Source organism: Erithacus rubecula (genome assembly GCF_903797595.1).
Source record: "Erithacus rubecula genome assembly, chromosome: 11".
Classification (NCBI taxonomy): Eukaryota; Metazoa; Chordata; class Aves; order Passeriformes; family Muscicapidae; genus Erithacus; species Erithacus rubecula.
Genome location: NC_136663.1, coordinates 12665982 through 12687019, shown reverse-complemented (window position 1 = coordinate 12687019; position 21038 = coordinate 12665982). Strand labels below are relative to the sequence as shown.

Below are 21038 nucleotides of genomic sequence, written 5' to 3'. Positions count from 1 at the left end.
GAGATGTCTGTGCAAGCTAAAGAAATAAATGTTTTCTTTCCAAGCTCTGAACAGATATTGCTCTAATAAGCTAAAATTAACCATCACTGTCGCTTAATTTGATTGTAAAAATATTATTCTCCATATAGCTTCCTGTAATATCCCATTAGGGGCATATGATCACGTTCTAATCAGAAGGTGTTGGATTTATTGTGCTAGTTTGTTTAAACTACAAATACAATTAATCTCCTTTTGTACTTCTCCCAAATAAGTAACACCAGAATGACATTTTTGTCTCCAAATGGATTACAGACATTGAGCAGGAGCCAGAGGTCATCCCCCTGCACTGCCATAATTATCGAAGCAAATATCTGCTCCAAGCCCCCGAGTGTTTCGTGGGGAGCTCAGCCTGCCTGACCCAGCCAGGAGTTCTGTGTCTGCCACAAGCCAGGAGGACACTCTTCTGTTACCCAGATGTGCCCATTGGGAGAGACCATGACTGCGAGCTTCCATGCTGAGAGCAGCTGAAATTAGAGAGGCTTGATGTCCAGTATTCAAAATCACTGTTAAAACTCTTTCCAAGTCAGGGTCCCAACTGTCTTTGACAGATAAAAGGGGTCCTATGCAATCTAGTTTCAATGTAGTCTTCTTTTGACCACCCTGAGATGACCTGGCACCTCTTCATGCACCTGCCGTAAAACTTAAAGGCTTCAGAAATTCTTTTCTTTGAAGTGTCCTAATAATAACAGCCTAACCTTTGATGTTTCTTCCTGTACCACATGCTTGAACTTCTTATAATCTAAAGTGTATAACCTTCAATTGCTACACACAAACGGGTTGCACATCTTGAGAACACAACACCATAAAGCTAATCCAAGCTGTAGTAATGATGGGTTTATTTCATTTGTATTTAGCGCTTTACTTATATAGCACCATAAACCTAAACACTTAACACCAATTGGGCATTAACCATCCAGCCTGATTAGCATGGAGCAGAATTCACCCTCTGCAGCCTGGAGACAGAAGAGATAAACAAACTCATGTAAAATAAACTTTGTGTGCAAATATGATACTTTAGAAGATCCTTTTGGCACTAAAAATTGGAGAGAAAGTCTGCTTCTGATGGCCTGAGATCCCATTCAGAGAATATTTTTTCAGTGTATAAAATTTAACAGACCCTGAAAAAGCTGGGGAAAGTTATTTTTAAAAACCATTCCTAGCCTGATCATTACCTCAGGTTCCTGTAAGTTTTTACAGAGCTCTCTGAGAATGTCTGTCCAGCTCTGTTTTATGTTACTTCACAGATTTTTAATATTCAATAGTCCTTATCCCGTGCAAATGTTTAGATCTAAAAAGAATTGTTTCTAGTCTCTATTTTTAACTTGTACATCGGGGATGAATTTCATCCAAGATGTATCATTTATATAGCTCTGGGGAGAGAGAAAACACATCCTCCATGTAGCCCCAGTCCTGCAGGAGCTCATGAGCACGCTGAACTTCCCTCACTTTAAGCCAATCTACTGAAAATTTTGAGCATCCACAGGGCAATCTTCCATCATTGTTTAAATTTCTGTCTTTCCTGTTAATCATTCTTTTGGGTGGCTGTTTTCAGATGATTGTTTTTCCTCTCATGGTTTTCCAAAACTTCAGGACATTAGATCTAATCTTTACCTTTGACTGGGACTTTTTCTAAGATTGTTTCTGACAAAAGTGAACCTTGTGGGGGAGGTTATTAAACTAAAAATTATTATTCACATTTTAGGGTAGTGTCCTTTGTCCAATTACTCAAAAGAACAGAGAGGGGTTTTGTCTCCATAACTATCATTTACAAAGATATAATCACCACTGAAGAGCAAAGTCCTTTTGAGCAAACCAGGGGAAATGGTTCAGTCCTCACTGCTCACACGCACCAGGAAGGAGAACATGTGGTTCTGGTCCTCTCTAGAGTTCCAGTTTCTTATCAATGTTTGCAGGGGATGCAAACTGAGCCCAGTTCAGCTGATCAAGATTCAACCCCTTTGGCTCTCGCTGCAAGATTAGAAGCCAAATTTGTAAATTATCAAAAGGAGAGCAGTTCCAGTTACACTGATGTAACTGTTCAAATAGCTACAGTAGAACAGAAAAAGAGTTGGAGAGGGTGACAAGTATGAGCAACACTCAGCTACAGCCTCCAGGCAGGGGCAGGTTAAATATCCTAAGCCTCTTGGAAATTGAAAAAAAAAAAAAAAAAAAAAACCTGAAATTACTAACAGAGACATAGTAAAGCTCCATAATATCAAGAATGATGTGGACAGGATGTATGAGGAAGGAGCAATCACTCCCCAGGAGAGTTGAGTGGCCATCAGATGAAACTTGTAAATGTCAAGTTCAGAAGGAAAATAGAGCATTCTTGATATACAGTGCATAGTTAGGGTAAGAAAGTATCCTCACTGGAAGACACCTGGACTGCCAAAAAATCTATATGGATTTGAAAAGCATCTGGAGAAAGTAACAGAAAAGGAATTCAACAGGACTAGTAAACAGAAACATGGAATTTGTACAGGAGAAAAAACCCCAAGAAGCTTGAAGAGTAATTCTAAGTACCACTGCACAGTTGTTCTTGCATTCTTCCCTAGGCATCTGCTCATAGCAATAGGGAAGTGCAGGATATTGGTCTGGATTGACCTTTACCCTGGCCGAGTGCAGACACTTCTGCAGTTTGAAGAAAACCATAGAGGTGTCTGACTCTTTTCAACATCTTCAGCAACAAAGCAAGAGATGCAGACCACTCTGAAAATGAGGCAAATCCAAGAAATGTCATACTGATGTGCACAGATTATTTGGCCCTGGATTTCTCAAAGGCAATATTAATATATAGTGATGGAACCAGACATTCAACCTAAAGGTCAAGTTCAAAGTCTTCTACCTGAAGGTAAAGAAATGGTGGTAAACGCTGGTTATTGATAGCATTTTGTAATCTTTTTCTGACTTTTAGATCCTTAAGGGGACTCCTAAATTAGCAACTCTAAAGCAGAGTGAAAGGATCAGCATTTGTCTATACAGTACTTACTTCTGCCCCAGCCTCCAGGCACGCTTCAGGTTTGCTGCGTTTTGTTTTCACTGGTGATGTTTCTCTACTGTCAGAGGCTCACGGATCTCAGTGTGATGTTGCAGGCACCATTTCACATAATAAAGGCATTAGCACCTCCTTAGTTTCTAAAGAGATATCTCTCCAGCCTAAAATTACTTTTGCCACTGTATCACTTTACAAGCTCTTTTCTAATTTGCCACCCTCTATAATTCTAGGTATTTTTCAGTCTGACTGCTTTGTAAGTATCTCCTTCCATTATGTAAAGTGGTTTCTTTTCAGATTCTAGATTGTAGAGCTACTCAAAATGAAGAAAATTTTTTCACTCTCATTTTTCATTATCACGTTGCACTTAAACCATTTCTTATGGGAACTTAATAATGTTCTGTAGTTGATTAGACTTAAAAAGGTCTACATTCTTCTTTCAAATATGTACAAAGAGCTCCTATTGACTGACTTCAATTAACTGAATTTATTTCAATTCAACAGTCTAAATTAATTCTTCATCTAACTACTGAAGTCTAGTGAGCCAAATATTGTATGACAGCTGAATTTTACATCCAGACCCAAAGCAATATTTCAATGTTGTCTATTACACAGATGAACAAAAGAAGAATGTTCAACACTGAAAACTGAGTGAAACACATACCATGACCTATACAGAAGTTTAGATTTTATTGGGTTGGTCCTGATATTGTAACTATAAAAATTCTTCTCCTAGACCCAGAGATTATCACTGAGAAGTCCTGGAGTGGAGTCATACCAACAACAGGTCTCCCTTAGGCTTCAGCAGAGGTCAGGGCTTCCCTACACATCTGCAGAATAACAGCATTGTGCTTATTTAAAGGAACTCAAAAATCAAAATAGAGCAATTAGGAAGCTTTCATAGAGCAAACAAGCAGAGCAGGAAAAGAATTTAAAAAAAAATCAAAGAAAACAGGAAGGAAGGCAAAACTGTGAGCATTTACATCTACATATGGAGTTAGAAAATCCAGGTGGTTTCTGTTTTGCTCCTATTTGCTTCAGATATTGAAATATCCAGATGTCAGTACAAAAATATACTTGAGAGCTACAAGGCTTTAAAAGAAATTGAAAGTCATGGTCTGTACATTTTGCTCTTGAACCAACACTTTGTCTAAAGCAAAATCAACTAATACAGTAGTATTTAAGGTTTTACACTTCTGCTGTTACAATTTCCAGTTTTCAAACTAACTTATAATAGAAGTCAACTTGTTGAGTCAATGACTTCAGAGGGGTTTGGGTTAATTCCAAGTTAGGATTTTTTTTTTAATAAATGAAATAGCAAATATAGATTCAGAAACAAATATGTATTTTTTTCTCTTGGCCAGTTGCCTAACTAACCAACTTTGGGATAAGAATAGCTGTTGTAGGTAAAACCAGGGTTTATCTGTTTGAGTATCCTGTTCCAACAGTGGCTGAACATTGGTGCCTGTAGAGGGAGGCCAAATACTCAGGGAGACAAATGGCAATAGTCTCCATTCCAGCCATTTGCTGCACAGAAACTTCCTGAACTATTTCCCTAATGCTGGATCCAGGGTTTCTAGCTCTCAATAGTGTTTTCTTCTGTTAAGTTGTCCAATCAGCTCTTCAACTGTTATGACATTTTAGTATGCTGTGGCAAAATTTTAAGAACTTGGTTACATAGTGTGTAGAAAAGAATTTAGTTTGGGTGCTTTTGTTAAGTGACATCACTTGAGCTATTCCATTCTTGGAGGTCATTATAAGACAGTGGATAAATATTAAGATATTTTGATATGTGATGCTTGGTGATTTCATATGCATTCATATGCACAAAGACATTCCAAGAGGAGCACATCTGGGTGTCCTGCATACCTGGAGATTTTCAGAACTCTATTATCCAGAATTTATGGGAAAGCAGTTCTTTTAAGAAATAAAAATATTTTTCTATTGATGAGGAACACCACCAAAACTTTAAAGAAAAGGAAGCAATGTTATTAGGCAGAAACTGACTTTCCTGAATAACAGCAACTCCCTTCTGAGAATTTTCGTTCTCCCCTGCTCCTTCTGAATGCTTTTCCAGCTCTGTACTATGAATGCCACCCACATAGTGACACCAAAACCATTTGCAAAAGAAAACAAAAGCCCCTCTTATGCATACAAGAAGTCTTAAATTAAGACTTTTCTTGGTCTACCTTTGCATCCTTTAAAATCCATTCTCCATCTCCTTGAAGAGAAAGGAATCCCATCCATGTCTGCCTAAAGAAAGGGAACAGATCCATATTTATCCTGTTTCCCTCACACAGAGCTTGTGAAGCTCTGCTCATGCAGCACTTCACACCTGAGAGGAATGACACCAGCCATTGTCCAACAGCTCATCAACCTAGGTGACTTCAAACATATTCTACCAGCTGAGTCGCAAATGGGGTTGAAGGTCCCAATCAAAATGAGTGGCCTTCACCAGGCAATGACTAAAATTATTTAAATCTGAAGCTATGGCAAAATGGTCTTAGAATGAAGCAAAGCCAAAAGAACACAATGTGAAGTCCTAGAAAGCAATAACACAGAGACTTTCTGCTACCAGCTATGATGAGCAGCAAACAAAACAACATGAGAAGGGTGCTCTTCAAAACTTAGATGGGTGAAGCAGCAGGAGCAGCAGTGCTCCTAGAGGTTTCATTTACAACTGGTATTGTGTTGAGACTCCTGAGAGCATGCTTCCCTAGGCACAGAAATATATATTAAAGTGTCATTTTAAGCTACAGCTTTCATATCCAAATCACTCTCCCTTCCTGGATCTTAAACTAGGAAATCAATTGATGCTATTTATTTTCCAGACTTCTTCCCCCATTCCCAAGCAGTCTCCTATATACATTCCAACATCAGCACTAAAGCATGGGTTTAGCTATAGTTGGGAAAGGAGGATTGACTGACTCATCTCTTGAGGTTTTCTCCAGTCCTATAACTTTATAATCTAGTGTCTCAAGTGCAGAAAACACCAAGTTTTCTATCAAAACTAGTGTTCTGGTAGAAATCTAAGTCTGCAGAGAGCAGTGAGTCACTGAAAATGATAAGCCTTTTATTGATACCTTGGGACCAGAGCCAAACAGAACTTAAATCACCTAAAATGCATCTTAAATGGAATGTAAGAGCCCACAACTCAAGAGTCTTAAAAACTCTCTGCAGAGCTGCTATGAAACATTCCAACTTGCACATTTTTTTCTTACCTTAAAAAAGTAATAAATTACTTGAGAAATTTGTCTGAACATGTACACAGTGCCTTGTGTTTTCATCTAATGACAAGTAGCTTGTCATCACTCCCATTCTCAAGCCCAGTGCAGACACTGAAACCAGTCATTCCCTTCCCTGTGAGGAGGACTGGTCTCCGCAGAGCACAGGTTAACCAGACTTGAGCCCTCCTCAACAGCCAGTGACTGCAGCAGATTGATTTCAACACACAGCTGGAGAAAGGGTCAATCTGGGGTTCCTAGGAGGCAGCATCCCAGAAAACAGTCAGACTGAAAGCCAAAAAGAGCAGGTTTGAATCCAACCCACCAAGGGATGTCGAGCTGGAAGCCTGGTAAGCAAAGCACACACAGACAACCTCCCTACAGACCCTTCAGAGCTGGTTCCTCCATCCTTTTTACAAAGATGTGCCCCCACTAAGAAACAAAATTAACAACTGCTAGAAAGTCAAAAAGTGCCCCAAAGGGAGCCCAAGTCAGGCAGTAGTTAGTGACTGGGGCAGATAGAACCCTTCCTAGGGAAGGAGAATGTCAACAACACTTTGATGTCAAGAGCACCTACTGAAGAAAATGAAGGGACAAGCCTACTTGCAAAAAATACAGGGCAGAACTGACCACATGGCAGCATGTGCCAAGCTGGCTTCTGCTGACTCACAAAGGACTGTCCTGAACTGGATCCAGTTGGATTTTTATCACAAATACAAATGCTATTAAATCTAGTACTGATGATAAGCTAACATTATTAAAGGCTGATTTTCCCTTCTTCATCATATTCTCCTTGCAGTGTAAGTGCACATATCCCATTTTATTTTAATGAAATACAGGTGGGTTTGGAAAAAAAAATGCATTAATAGTGCCTGAGGTTAGGTTTCTAATTGAAATTTAGACACTTCAGGAGAGGCTTAGGGCTAAAGGGCTTTTTTTACATGAAAATATCTTTCTCCTTTGGCCAGCTAGTCAAAGGGGTGAGCTTGTCTGATAAACTGGCAGTGCACTCTCCTCAGAATACAGACAGCCTGAGGTTCAAGAGTCCCCATCTCTGTCTTTCCCTGACAAAGAACAAGCAGATATCCAGAATCCACTGCTGAGACATGATATTTTCCTTTTAGAATAATTCAACAGGAATTAAGGGGCAATCTTTAATCTTCACCAACACAGAATTCATAATCAGTCCTTATCTTCCACAATGTTCTTTAAGTCACCAGCACATGACAGAAGAGAAAATCATAATGTATTTCATAAGGAAATAATATTTCTGCAGTAGAAATTTCCTTTCTTTTTGATAGCCACTTACTGAGCTTCTATTCAAATGTGCACAAAAAAGTTCTCTGTGAATCTTCAGGTATAATAGAACATGGATTTTAATAGCCACAAGAATGTTTCTATATTTTATACTTTTTTTTTTAATTTAAGTAACACGCATTTCAATGGAAATCAAAATAAAAAATAACAGGACTAAGAAGAGGCAGTGCCATATTCTCTAGAAACTTTATTTCCCTTTCACATTTTCTTTTTCATTTCTACTTTTCCTACTGTGGCTACTACCAGAAGTCAGAAGAGGGAATTTCTGGCTGCAGAGCTCTGTGAGGGATGCAGTGATCCTGCAAAGGGTAGTGATATGACTTTGAACTGCAAACACTCTGAGGCACCACAATGGTATTTTAGATTAAAACATTTTGGAAGGTGGTGCCAACACCAAGCTAGGTTTTCAGTTTATTTTAAGAAAAGATAAACACAGCAATGTAAATTCATAATACAAATTTATGTTAAAGGTAACAGCAGAAAATGTATTTGCTCTGCAGAGCAGGGCAGACAGACATCATTCTCCATCCATGTCTTAACTCCCAGCCACAAATGTCTCTTGCATACTGAGGACCAGAGACAGTCCTGCTGTTTCACAGAAAAGTCTCTGCTGTGTTGCACACGTTTGCCTGACCTTGTCCTGGGTCAGAGCCACAGGAACACAGAGCTGAGGAGCAGAGACAGTCCAGCCCCAGAGCTGGATGCACCTGTCTCCAAACACCTCCAAACAGCAGAGGTCTGTTTGGTTTTTCAAATTTCCATCAAGGTCTGTACACATACACAGAAAATCTGCTCCTAGAAATTGCTCCCTAATATCCAGCCTAATCTTACCAATTGTGAATAAAGGTTTCAGAGAATTAAACAAAGGATGGCCTTTCCTCTGTTATTACCTCTCCATCCGAAAACAAAAATGAGGCCCCTCATTTCCCTCCTTTTAATGCTAAAGAATGCAAAGTATTGCATCTTTTCATGGAAGGAGACGTTTGCTAGTTCTGGGTTTTGTTGCTGTTGCCCTCTGGATTCCCTCAGTTTGCTGCCCTCTCTCTCAGCAGGGCCAGGAGGGCTGGATGTCACACAGCAGCAGCTCCCCTTGCTCACAGACACCATGCCTGCTCTGCCCACCATCCCTGCACAGTTTTGTCTTGTCACTGAGACACCCTGAAATGTGCAGACCCTTTTCTACCATCCAGGCAATGAGACAGTTCAATTGTGTGCATGCCTTGGCTTCTTCTGAAGGGTAGCATTCTTTTCTTGCAAATAAACACAAGCAAATAAACACAAATATAAATTGTGGATGGCTAGTTTTTCATTATCTTTCTAGAATTTCTGCTTTCTTCTATGTCATGGCACAAATAAAAGGAGCAAATATAACATTGCACATGTTCAACAATGCTCAAAAACAAAGCACTGAGTATTGTACAAATGAGCATATTTGATTTAATCAAAATAAGTGTTGAAGGAAAATCACGTAGGTTTAATTTTTGAAAAGCTATTAAGTTTCAAATTAAATGGAAGATTAAAATAAAAATGAGCTTTAGCTGTAAGTGGAGGCTAAATTTGGTCAATTTTTGTTGTTTATCTGTGCATAAAGTCCTTGCATTTACCATTTGACAAATCCTCTAATAAAATACTTGCTGCAATCAGGTGAAGTAGGTTATTAATGGTTCTAAAAAAGATATACAGGATTGCCTCATCCTGAGGCAATTAAGTCTGTGAAGTAAGTGTGTTTAATATCTCTGGGGGCCTGACTGAAATGAAACAGGTGATCTTTCTACAATTCCCATTGTTTCATTTAGAATGTCTTTAATTTTGTTTGTTTTTAGCTGAAGAATGACTCCCTGCTTTATATCTCTTTTGTTAAGACTCTAGTTTGGGAACTTTCAAGGGCTGCACGTGGCACATCAGAAGCAGAGTGGAAAATTTCAAGCACCACTAAAAAGCAGCAGCACTGATCCATGTGAAGCCCTGCCATTCCTCACTGGAGAGGACAATCCACATTTCCTCTCGGGCTCTTGGCTCAGCTTTGCAGTGGTGCTGCTGGCTCAGAGCAGCCCAGCCCTCACCTTGAGCCAGATCCTTCACAAAATTTTGTCCCCACCACCCCCATCTGGGGGTACCCTGGTACCTCCTCTCTGCAGGCTCCCCCCAAGGGGCTCAGGGCCCTGGGGAAGGGCAGGGGCTGAGCCCCACATCCTGCTGAGCCCCCAGCATCCCAAAAAGCTCCACATCCCCAGCTTCAGGCACCTCTGTAAAACAAATGCTTCACTGTGTTTTCTTAGGGATGTACTGTGCAGCCATCAGGGTGCTGTTTGGCCCTCTGCTATAAAAATGTTGCATTTTCCATCTCTCTTTTTTCCTCTGCTGTGTTCTTTTTTTTCCCTGGATTTATTAGCAGGGATGGTTTGTGGAGGTATGGTTAATTACTAGAGCTTATGGCCTGCTGTGATTGAAAGCTGATCTCACCAGTTTGGGGTCTACGTTATATTTATTCTGTATGTAATTAAATCAGAATACCATAACTATGCATAATGTTGGAAAATTAGATTTTTTTTTTTTTCCAGGCAAAGCACATATGAAAGGTATTTTCTTCCTGCAGTACTAAATTTCTACAAAACTCTGCACTTTGCACACACACAAACAAGCAAACAGCCAAAAGGCATGTTGAGGTCTATGATCCAGATGAAAACAAACATTAGTTTATCAGATCTGTGTGACCCACTAAAAATAAAGATGGAATTCAAGCACACTGTGGTAAAAGCTATCTATACATCTTGGGATACTCGTAGCACACAGACATGCTAAAGGCTTGCAGAGAAGTGCCAGCACAGCAGGGTGAACACAAGCAGCACATCCTGGAAGCAGCAGCATCCAATTGAACACAGGAGATTTGGCTGAGGAGGCCCTCAAACAAAACAAGTTGTGGGAGGCCAGGCCACTGCTCTGACTATAGGGATCAAAACTTCTCCTGACTTCCTTACTTAAGGAGGGGGGACCAGACCAATCTGGGAGAGGAGATCAAACACTGTTTACACTGAGGTAAATCAAGCAGAACACTGCACAGCTCACTGAACCATACCAGAATTAGGCCAGACATATCATATCTAGAGGCTCAATTTTTTTTCTCTGCTACACATAAAACTGAAGTCTGCCAAGGTCCTTGCTGTTCACCAGGGTGACAATGATCTGAAATTAGAGGCCTCTAGAATATTAGAAATCTTTGGTCTGGAAATTTTTCTTCTTGCCTCTATACATAGCTGACGTTCAGGAAAAAAAGAAGTTTGCCATCTGATGTAATGGGATGAATGATACAGTCAATAACACTCAAAATAACTTTTGCCAGCCAAAGCAAAAATTACTAAATCAAACCCCCAGTCTTCCACCAGAGTAGGTGGAAGGTAACCCTATCTTAGGCCCACCAAGCACCAAGTAGAGACAAGAGTGAAATTTAACCAGGAAATTACCTTTAAGATTTAAGAAAAGCGGCGGGGGGGGGGGGGGGGGGGGAAGGGGGGGGGGATTAAAATAAATACATAAAGCCTTTTCCTAGAGAACAAAGGTGTGTTCTCCTCTCCCTAAAAGTATTAAATGTAGGACAAGGATAAGTCAAGTAAACATTCATTGCAAAACCAATGCACATGAAGTAAGGAAATTCCCAGTAAAATCCCTTAAGGGCCTTGCTGTCTAGAAAAGCCTTTTGCTTTGCCACTGCCCCAGAGAGCAAAGAACAGGGCTGCCAGTCTGGGCTGCAGAGAACGCCACAAAACTCTCTAATGCCCAGGCATGACATTACTAACAAATCTGCTTCTTTGAAATTAAATTTGCAGTATACCCAGAGGTGCTGGAGGAAAGCATTTTGGGGAAGCAATCAGCAAAGTTCTGTTTGTACAGCACAGCTGCCATCCATTTCCCTCCTCACCAGCAGCACTCCCTCCTGTCCCAAGATGTGCTCCAAAAAGCCAAGGGATGCAGGACAAGGCTGGCTTGCAGGGGTCAGCAGGGCTCTTTGCCCCAGCCATCAGCAGGTCTTTAATGGAATCTGATGTAGCACCCACTCCTGTTTCCAACCACCTCAGCTCCACGTGGCACAGAGGGCTGAGCTCAGCAAACCCCAGCATCCCTACAAATGCACCTCACCACAAGATTCTGCAGGAACTGGGGGATTTGCAAGGGTTGCTTTTGGTTACATCTATGGTGTACATTGACCTGAGACAATGATTATAAAAATTAAATGTTCTTTGCTGAATTCCTACATCTCATGACTTTTAAATTGGTTAAAAGTGGACAATCCAGAAACTCTGCTGGTTTGTTTGTTTTAATTTCAGCAGTGAACAGGTTCAGATAATCTCATTAAATAACTTATGATAAATGGTGGTAAAGACATTAAGAAATCCTACTCCCAGCTACATGAAGTAGCATCCTATATCACATTTTCATCTGCCTTTTTTTCTTCCATAAGTGGCAGCACACCAGAATGTTCTCTTTATTGTCATATAAGGCTGTTTATCTGTCAAACCAAACTAAAAAAAAAAAAAAAAAGAGCCCTCCACTGTGGGTATCTGTACAGAAAAAATCCAAATTACAAGTCTGCTTCCTACACAGAAAGCCATGATATTTCATAGGATCAAAAAGAGAACAAGCTTTTGGTACATAAAAGTAAAAATGTCAGTATCCATCATCTATAACAATAGTAATTTCATAAATTGTAAGATTTATATATGAGCTGTACAGACAATTAATACATTTCTGAAAAAAAATAGTTTAAGGTACTTAAATAACTCGGATAAAATCATAAATATGCCCAAAGTCCCTCAACACCACCACTACCTTGCATGCAATAATTACATTGTCATTTGTGCTCAGGGAGAACAAACAAGAAAAAGACACAGATCCCTGACTCCTCCAAAGAAAATGTTTGTTCAAGAAACACCAAGTAGAAAACACTTTCACAAATCTTATTGTGCCCAAGAGGAGCTGTAAGCAGCACAGCAGACATTTACACTTGCCAGAACTCCATTCTGAATGACCTATTCAATATAAACGACTGCCTGGCATTGTAATTGCTGCACTGCTCTTCTGCTTGCCTTTATCTTCTCAAAGCAGATGCATGGCAAACTTTGCAAAATTAAATTATCACGTGTAAAGTTTGTTCTCCCTGTCATGTAGCTAGTGTCCTGGATACTTTCATGAAGCAAAAGCAACTGAAATCTCTACATTTTACTGCATTTTGCTTTTTAAAAAAGGGGTGTTTCTTTCCAACTTAAAGTAAACAATTGACCTTGAAGCCTAAGTATAATTAAATATGAAAAGGAGCAACATGCTGATGAGTCATGCATATGGTATTTATTTAATACAGCATTCTTCCCAATTTAGTTTTTCTTCTGAATTAGCAATCTATTAAAATAGATGAGGCTGTTCACACCAACAGTTTATTTCAGCTTCCCTCAGATAATGCATTAGTTTAGGTCTGGAGGTTATTTTTATATCACAATCTCTGTGACTAAAGCTGCTACACACAACTTTTTGCTGTTTCCCTTAAATGAAAAGTGAAAAGCTAATGCACAATTGTTCAACAAGCAGGAGGTGAAATGCTGTAGCAGTCCCTACCCACCAACCCATGAAATACATGAAGCTTTCTTCACATCCACTGTTTAAGCAGGACCCCCACAATGCCTTCACTTAGGAGTCTGCATAGGAACAAATGGCATAATATCTCAAACTTAAGAGATACAATATGTTTGCAAATTATTTCCATAAGTATGTTGGTAAATGAAAAGAGAAATTTTATATCAAAGCAGAGGAAAGAGTGGGAGTTCTTCACCAAACAGCTTGTCTCCCAGTAGAAAGTATGTTTTCAGGTTCATATATGCTAAAAAAAACATTTAAACTCAAAAGCTGTGCCCATTGCTACCAGGTGGATATATCTGGAATGTTATTGTTCATGGGAAACACTTGGATGACAACTAAATTCCAGGGAAGAGCACTATAAAATTGTGTTCTGTTTTCTATTAGAAATTGCTCCCTCCATATTTTTCACCACTCTTTGCACACTTCCTTCAATACATTGAGAACTGAGACTTCAGGATAACATATTTTTTCTTCAGCTCCCAGTTAAAAAAAAAGTTGTTTGTTTGATTTCAGAGATATACAGGTATAAAATCGCCCACATTTTCAGCATTTAGAACCTGCTGAATATTATTCCTAGTGATGTGGTAGGCAGAATAATTAAAGGCATGGAAAATTCAAATTAAATACTCACATTGACATTCAGGGCTGTTAGCACTTTTGCTGATTTTAAAGTCAGATCCTTACTTCCTTTGGAAAAGTGGTCACCTGCATAGTAAAAGGTTCTCTTAAGTTAAGAACGCCCCTGCAGCCTCAGCACATGGTGCAAAACAACCTCAGTGATGCACACATCAGCTGGGGACCTCACAAATCCAGCTCCTAGATGGAGCTGCAGCACTCAGTCCTCCCGTACTGCAAAGTTCACATTTTCACTTGGCTTGCCCTTTGTCTCTTAATATGGTAATTACATAATTAAATACCATCCTAATTCTACAAATTACTAATCCTTTACTGCCAAAGGCTGCCATAGTATCCTCAAAGTTTGTCCCACTTGCTGGGAGCAATGTCAGAGGACCTGTATGAAGTCTAAACCTCTTCCCCTTTAGCATAGTAATGTTAAAGGACTGAGTGATTTTATTTTATCTTTTTAGTGCCAAGTCTGTCAGTTCTCTCATCTAAAATATATCAGCTATAGCTAGAGAGATTGCAGAATTAGTCTTCTGCCTCAAAGGCAAGCTCTTCACACCCATGTCATCCCTACCAGAGGCTTGTCTGGCTTCTCCACCATGGATTAATACCCCAAAAACTCCTTAGGTCAGTTCCAACATTCAGCTTGTCTTACAGGTGGAGACCTCAATCCACATCTACATCAACCCCCCTTTGCTGCAATTCAAGCTCACTCTCTTCTGCTGTGGAGAAAGCAAGCATTCAGTCCTTGCTCAGGCCTATTCCTCACCAACAACTTTTTCTACACTGAGTTCTTCTAAGCCTTGTCCTCCCTCCACTAAATTTTTTGTCTGCCACATCATGCCTAGCCCAACAATTTCTTAATTTTCCTCAACATACAAAACCCAGGTATAAATTACCTACCAGTAACCTACTAGGTCTTCTTCTCTTCCTTAACAGGAACATTCAAAAGAGGAAAAGAAAGGGAAGGGAAGGGAGAAAAAAAAAAAAAAAAAAAAAAAAAAAAAAAGGGGGTAGTGCTGTCTTATATATATATTTATATATATAGCCATGGGCCAGATCCACAGGTGATATAAATTGACACATCTGTACCTAGTTAAAGGGCTATATAAATTCATAGTTGAGGAAGAGTTGTTTGTTTTGCCGGTAAAGAGATATTGTTTTGCTTTGGGAAAAAGATGGGAGAGAGAAAAATTCTAGATCTTCCCTTTTTGTTTGTGTCTGTATGAGAAATTCAGAGAGTTGTGGGGGATACGTTAGGCACTATTTTGGAGATTTTCATGATGCTGAGCTAAAGCATCCCTCAGATGCACCCATGGGTATGTAGAGGTCAATTTAATTTTGTCCTCATTCTCTGAGTTTGCTAAAGTAAAACAGAAGTGTGTTACGTCCCCCTAGCAAAGAGCTGCTTTCCCATGCAGAGAACAACTTCTTTACTGGAAGTCAGAGGTGGGGGGGCTGTCCACAGCCGCCCACTGCCCTGTGACGCCGAGGAGGCAGAGGGTCACTCCTGGGGAAAGAGTGATTGCAACTGGAGCCGCCCAGCGCGTTCCAAACGCCACGTAAAGTCACAAATCAAATAAAGTCTCAAATCAAATAAAGTCACATATCAAACACCGTGTAGCTTTGTCTGACTGATGCTGCTCAGTCCCCCAGAACGGGGTGGAGGGCACGCTGAAGGACCGCGATGGCTCGGTCCATCTTCCAAGGAAGAGCTCTTCTCTCCTCACTTACAAAAAGTTGACATCAACTCAATTGAAAAGTAGGTTAATTAGTAGTGTCTGACACAGCTCCCCAGCAGTGACTTACTTCAGGTACAGCACATTACAGCTATTCTGCTGCAAAAGTCTTTGTTTGCATCTTGCTTTGTAGCCTCGAGTGTCTGAATATTGAGTAACTCTGGGTATTTGGTTTCTTTGAAATGCACTCACATTATTCCAATAAACTGTATCCTTTAATCGAGTTATTTTTGTAGTGTAATGAAAATATTTACAGCACTTTGCTACTCTATATGTGACTCTTGGCAATGAAGCAATTTTTCCTTAACCATCGGAGTTCAGTGATGTCCCTGAGCAAGGGGAGGTGGTGGCAAGGAGGGCCTGGATGGGGTCAGCAAACTCCTGCGCTGGGACTTACCCCAGGCAGGGTTGTTTTGGGGTTTTGATTTTGTTTGGTTTGGCTTTTTTCCTGTAAGAAAGACTGAAATATTTACACTCCTAAGAAGGTCTTGGTGAGCTCGGCCGACCCCAAGCCCCGGCTGTGGCCATGGGAAGGTACAAAACCTTTCCACCTTCGAGGCTATCGGAGGAATTTCTCTGGTCCTGAGCTGTCCCCGGCCTCCCACCCTGGACTCGCAGGCGGGTGCGGCACTGGCAGAGCCCGATTCGTGTCGCGACAATGTCGGGGTGGCGGTGACAGGCAGGGCCGGCCCCAGGCGAGCAGCGCGGCGCGCAGAGCTGAGCCTGACACCAGCCCCGGGATGCGCTCGGCTTTCCAAAGGCCTCTGGCACAGTTATCTTCTCTTTCTTTTTTCCTTTTATTAACTGAATGAGAACGCGCGAGGGAAGGCACGAGGGGTTAATCGCGGGATTAAACATGGGAGAAATACGGACTGAATGCAGCACGTTCATTTCTGCTGCTCAAACGGAGCTGCAGGCAGCCACTCGGTACTGAAGAGTCCTACACTGCGAGTTCCTCCCTGCTGCGGTGGTTTCCCTCAAAGCCTGCTGAGAAGGGCCCCCTGCTCCTTGCGACCCCCAGTATCCAGAGACACCCCCTCGTGCCTCTCGCCTGTCTATTAACCTGCCGGTGTGTCCCCTAAAGGGTTCTGGCAGCTCACTGGTTTGCTCTGCCCTGGTAGTGCCACTGTGCAGGGCGCAGCTCCTCGAGGAGCAGGAGATCTCTCGGCGATGTCCCCTGTGCCAGATGGCATTGCTATATCAGGGCGAGCAAATGGCCAGAGATGGCCGAAAGCCGCGCACAAGGACAGTCTTTGAAGATGCTCGGGGGGGAGCTGAGAGGGGTCGGGGCACGGGATCCACTCGTGGCTCTAGGGAGCCGGGGGTGGTGAGTGCGTCTTTTTTGGCAAAGACATCCGCAGCCTGTTCAGAGACCTCCTCCTCCTGCTCCGGTGTTGCCATGTGCTGCAAAAGCCCGGAGCAGGCTCAGCTGTACCTGCCTGCTCTGCTGAGCACAGCTCCGGCGCGGAGAGAAAAGCACATCAGCTGCTCACTTCTGAAACCCCGGGCCCCACTTTGGTGCGGTTTTTCCTTTCCCGTGTTCCCTGTAAAGCCAAGCAAAATCAAACCCAGTTGTCTTGCTCTGATCCAAAAGATGTACCATTCCAAGTCCGTTCTTAGCAGAAATGTCCTTGTTTCAATTTCCGCTGAAGTCTATTGCTTTTTCTTCTCAGGCAGGCAGCCGTGCAGCCACTGTTTTAATGTGCGGGGTGAATTGTAAGGTCATCGGGGTTTTCGGGTTTTCCTGTGCTCTAGGAAACATTTTAATCTTTGTTTGCAAGGGGATGAACGAGAAAGATCCCCAGTCAATCCCTCTCCCATTAAAACATTTGTAACTTAGACCCTGCCTGTTGTCTTTACCTAGCTGTGATAGGGCGGGGTTACGGGAAAGAGCCTCTTAAAAAAAAAAAAACAAAATCCAAACCTTCCTTCAAATGGCCAGTTTGAGAAGACTGAGGTCTGCTCTGCTGTAAACACAGTCTAGTGCGCGTTATTTATACTGTACTCTCCAAAGCTTGCAGGCTTCACGGATGAGAAGCGAAGTGCTCCTGGAATCCGTTCAGAACGTGTTCTGATGTACAGATAAACTTCTGGAAAGTATCTGATCGTTGTGCCCGAATGCGCTGACCCGCCTCCCATTAATGGGAATAAAGCGAAAGCATTCGACTTAAAGAAAGCCACAGAACTTAATTAATTCGATGCTTTAATGGTTATAGAATCTGCAAAACACCAGTATTAATTTAGACCCTGGCATCTGGTTTCACTGAAGTTCATGTTGATGTGCGCGCTACCCACACCAGCGCTGCGGCTACCGCGGCGGGCAAGGGGAGCGGGGGAGCGCCTCGGCCCGGGCCGGCCGCGCTCGGGAGGGCTGGACTCGGGTGGGAAGGGAGCCCCCGGGGTTCGGGTGGGAGAGGAGCCCCCTTGGTTCAGAAGATCGCGGGGTTAGGGTGGGAGCGGAGCCCGCTGGGTTCAGGTGGGAGCGGAGCCCTGGCGCAGCCCGCCCAGAGCCGCCCGACGCGCAGAGCCCGCGGAGCAGCGCCCGCCGCTCGCTCCTGCTCCTACCCCCATCCCGCAGCCGGGCCGGTGGGTCCGGGCCCCGCGTGTCCCTTCCAAGGGCTTTGAGCGCGATGCACACGCCCACGGGACTGTTTGTCCACGCTTCCGAAATCTCGGAATGGTGTGAGTCGAGTCGGCTTTTTCCGATTGTGCAATCTTTAAGACAAAGAGTCTCCTTAAATCGTGAGGCTGACAGACTTGAAAGAGAAAATTGATAATGGTAATAAGTGGAGTTTGCTGGGAAGATGACATTTAGAAAAGGGTGAGATGCCTCAAATTGAATATTCGTTGGTGAAACAAGGCGTCTCTAAAAGGCCACAGATGTGATGATTTTTATTAAACATTTGCAGTATTTTAGAAGCTAAACCATAATTCATCTGCACTAAAATTTAACGACTTCGATTCATCAGAAAAGTTTACTCTTGGACTACGCTTCAAAGACAGAACAACAACCCAAATGACAGGCTATAATGATTTTGCCTCTCTGATTTGCAGTGGGCTGGTGTGTTCTTGTGCCCAGACCGAAGATTCATATTCAAATCCCAAAGTCATAAAATTTCGCGTTTGTCTTTTTCAAACCAAAACTTGACTAAACCAGAGTCCAGGATCAAAAACGCACAAGAGCTATCACTTTCTCAGGGGACTGCAAAAGACACTCTCCGCAGATACTCTGGCTGTATTGAGGACAATTTGGGAAACATTGGGCAACATGTGTCGCCCCTGGGAACCAAGTTGCACAGCTTCTCCTGAGGTTTCTCTGTCAGCTCTGCTTTAACAAAACTTGTCTCCGAGAAGGTTTCTCGGGAGAGGCGTGCGAGGCTCCATATTGGACATAGAGGATGAGCAGTCAGGGAGCTGTGTGCGCTCTTGGGACTCTGTTGCTAAACCCGTCTTGGCATCGTTTCCCCCCCAACCCCGGATCCTAACTATATTTTCTTCCTCCGGTGACATTAAATCAAGAAAGACAAGTGCAGAACTAAGGGTGAGTTCAAGGTGGTGATGCCGAAGCTTTGGCTAAAAAGGGAGACAATATTTTCTAAACATGCATCCTTTCCTGGGGTAGCCGTGGCAGGAGAAAGTGATGTGTTCTCACATGAAAATATTTGATCACCCAAAGTTGAAAATCACCTGGATGACAGCCCCGAGACGCAGACCGGCTCCCACGGCCGGGACAGCTCAGCCCTGGCACCTCAGTTGCTCTGCCAAGAAAAGTGTGTTCTGCTACTGAACGATGTACCCAGCACCACCCCGACGCGTTCGCCTCAGTCCCTTCATAAGCGGGGCTCGGCAGAAACAGCCTGGCCTGTGTTTATTCTCCAGACTTGGAATAAAAAGAAACCGGCTCGTTGCTTCTTGATCTTTTCATTTCCTTTCTCTGGCCCGGGCGGAATCCCCTGCCCGCCCCGCACGTTTAAAGCCATGTCCGCGGGACTCCGACTAACCCCAGATCTGTTTTTTCAAACGTATTTAAGCTGCAGAATTTGCTGACACATAAATAAGCCATCAAGGCTTTCGGAAGCTCATGAATCTTTGACTGAAGTATGTGTGAGGACTTACACACTTGTTCCACGTCGTGATACTTTAAAAACTTTCACAAAGACGACTCTGGACAAAAAAAAAAAAAAAAAAAAAAAAAAAAAAAAAAAAAAAGCACCTCCGTTTAACAAGATAATTCTTGCTTTCAGTTTTATTTCTATTTTGAACTTCCTATTCTTTTGTCCAGTGACATGGCGCTTTTTTCCCCCTCGGGGACTCCTTTCTCTTCTTTCTCCCCTTCTATTCTGAACTGTTTTACAGCCCTGCTTTGTTACTGCCAGGAAAAAATGTCTGGAGAGCCCTGTCTCCTAAAGAAGGAACAGAAAAGGGAGGACTGGAGCTGCAATGTTGCCTATGCATGCAGAACATCCCAATCTGTTTTTGTGCATTGAGTTGGGGAGAGGGCAGCAGGGAGCGTGCACCCAGCCTCCTCCCGGACAAAGGGAGGCCGGACAGCTGCGCACCCGCCACAAAAGATTCACTCTTCTGTCAACTCTGTTTACTTAGTGTTGTTTCTGACCTCTGTGCTACACTTGTTGCTAATACATATGCTTATCAAACCATTTTAATTGGCTTTCTCCATAACAGTAGTCCCAGCGCTTTTTTTTTCCTGCATGTGTTTCCAAACAACTTAATTGACTTCTCTAATATTCATCTTCTTGGGCTCTAAACAACACGTTTCTCCCGCCACGCTCCCCAGCCTCCGGGAAAAAGGGCCAGGGGTGTCTGCATGGAAAAACTTCACCTTTCAGAAGGCACGGCTGCGCAGGGACATGAGTACCCGCACCCCAAGGGCACAGCCCGGCTGGCACAGGGGATCCGGGCCGTGCGTGATGAAGTGCCTGACCGTCCCCGTCACGTTCTAAATGTGTTTTTGCTTTCCTTGTGGCACTCGGTGGACTGGTGCCAACCTGAGAAGACCCGGAGCCACCCTAGGAGCTGCCCATGGATCACGAGCGCGGCGCGGCCGCTCAGAGCCCCGAGGGTCGGGTCGGCCCCGCTCCTCCACCCGCACCGAGCCCTGGGCCAGGGCAGCCGGCGGGAGGCGCCGAGAGCCGGGACCCGCCGGCCTGGGATGCTGGGATGCAGAGATGCAGGGAGTGGCGGAGAGAAGCCAACCTGCCCCCCAAACCACAGAGCCCCGAACGCCACTCCCCGCAGCCTTTGCCATCTATATTAATCGCTTCGCTTGAGCCTCGCCCTCCTTCCTTTTTTTTTTTTTTCTTTTTTTTTTTTTTTTTTCCTCTCAATTTCGTAATTAATTGTTGCACTCGGGTTTGTAATGGAAACAATCCTGCCAGACCGGATGGTTGTTATGATTTGCTTTCTTTAGCGTTTCTCCCCCTTTGCGAGCATTGTTCGCGGTGACTGTCTGGGCTCAGA

The 21038-nt window shown here is 42.9% G+C and overlaps 1 long non-coding RNA gene across 1 annotated transcript; it reads right to left on the bottom strand.

Annotated features, from left to right (window-relative positions):
- Positions 1–853: 853 nt before the first annotated feature.
- On the bottom strand, positions 854–13903 carry LOC306806582. The gene is made up of 2 exons (XR_013775503.1): positions 13829–13903; positions 854–2748 (listed from the first exon to the last, which is right to left on the bottom strand). It is a non-coding gene; the product is annotated as an uncharacterized lncRNA (long non-coding RNA).
- Positions 13904–21038: the final 7135 nt, after the last annotated feature.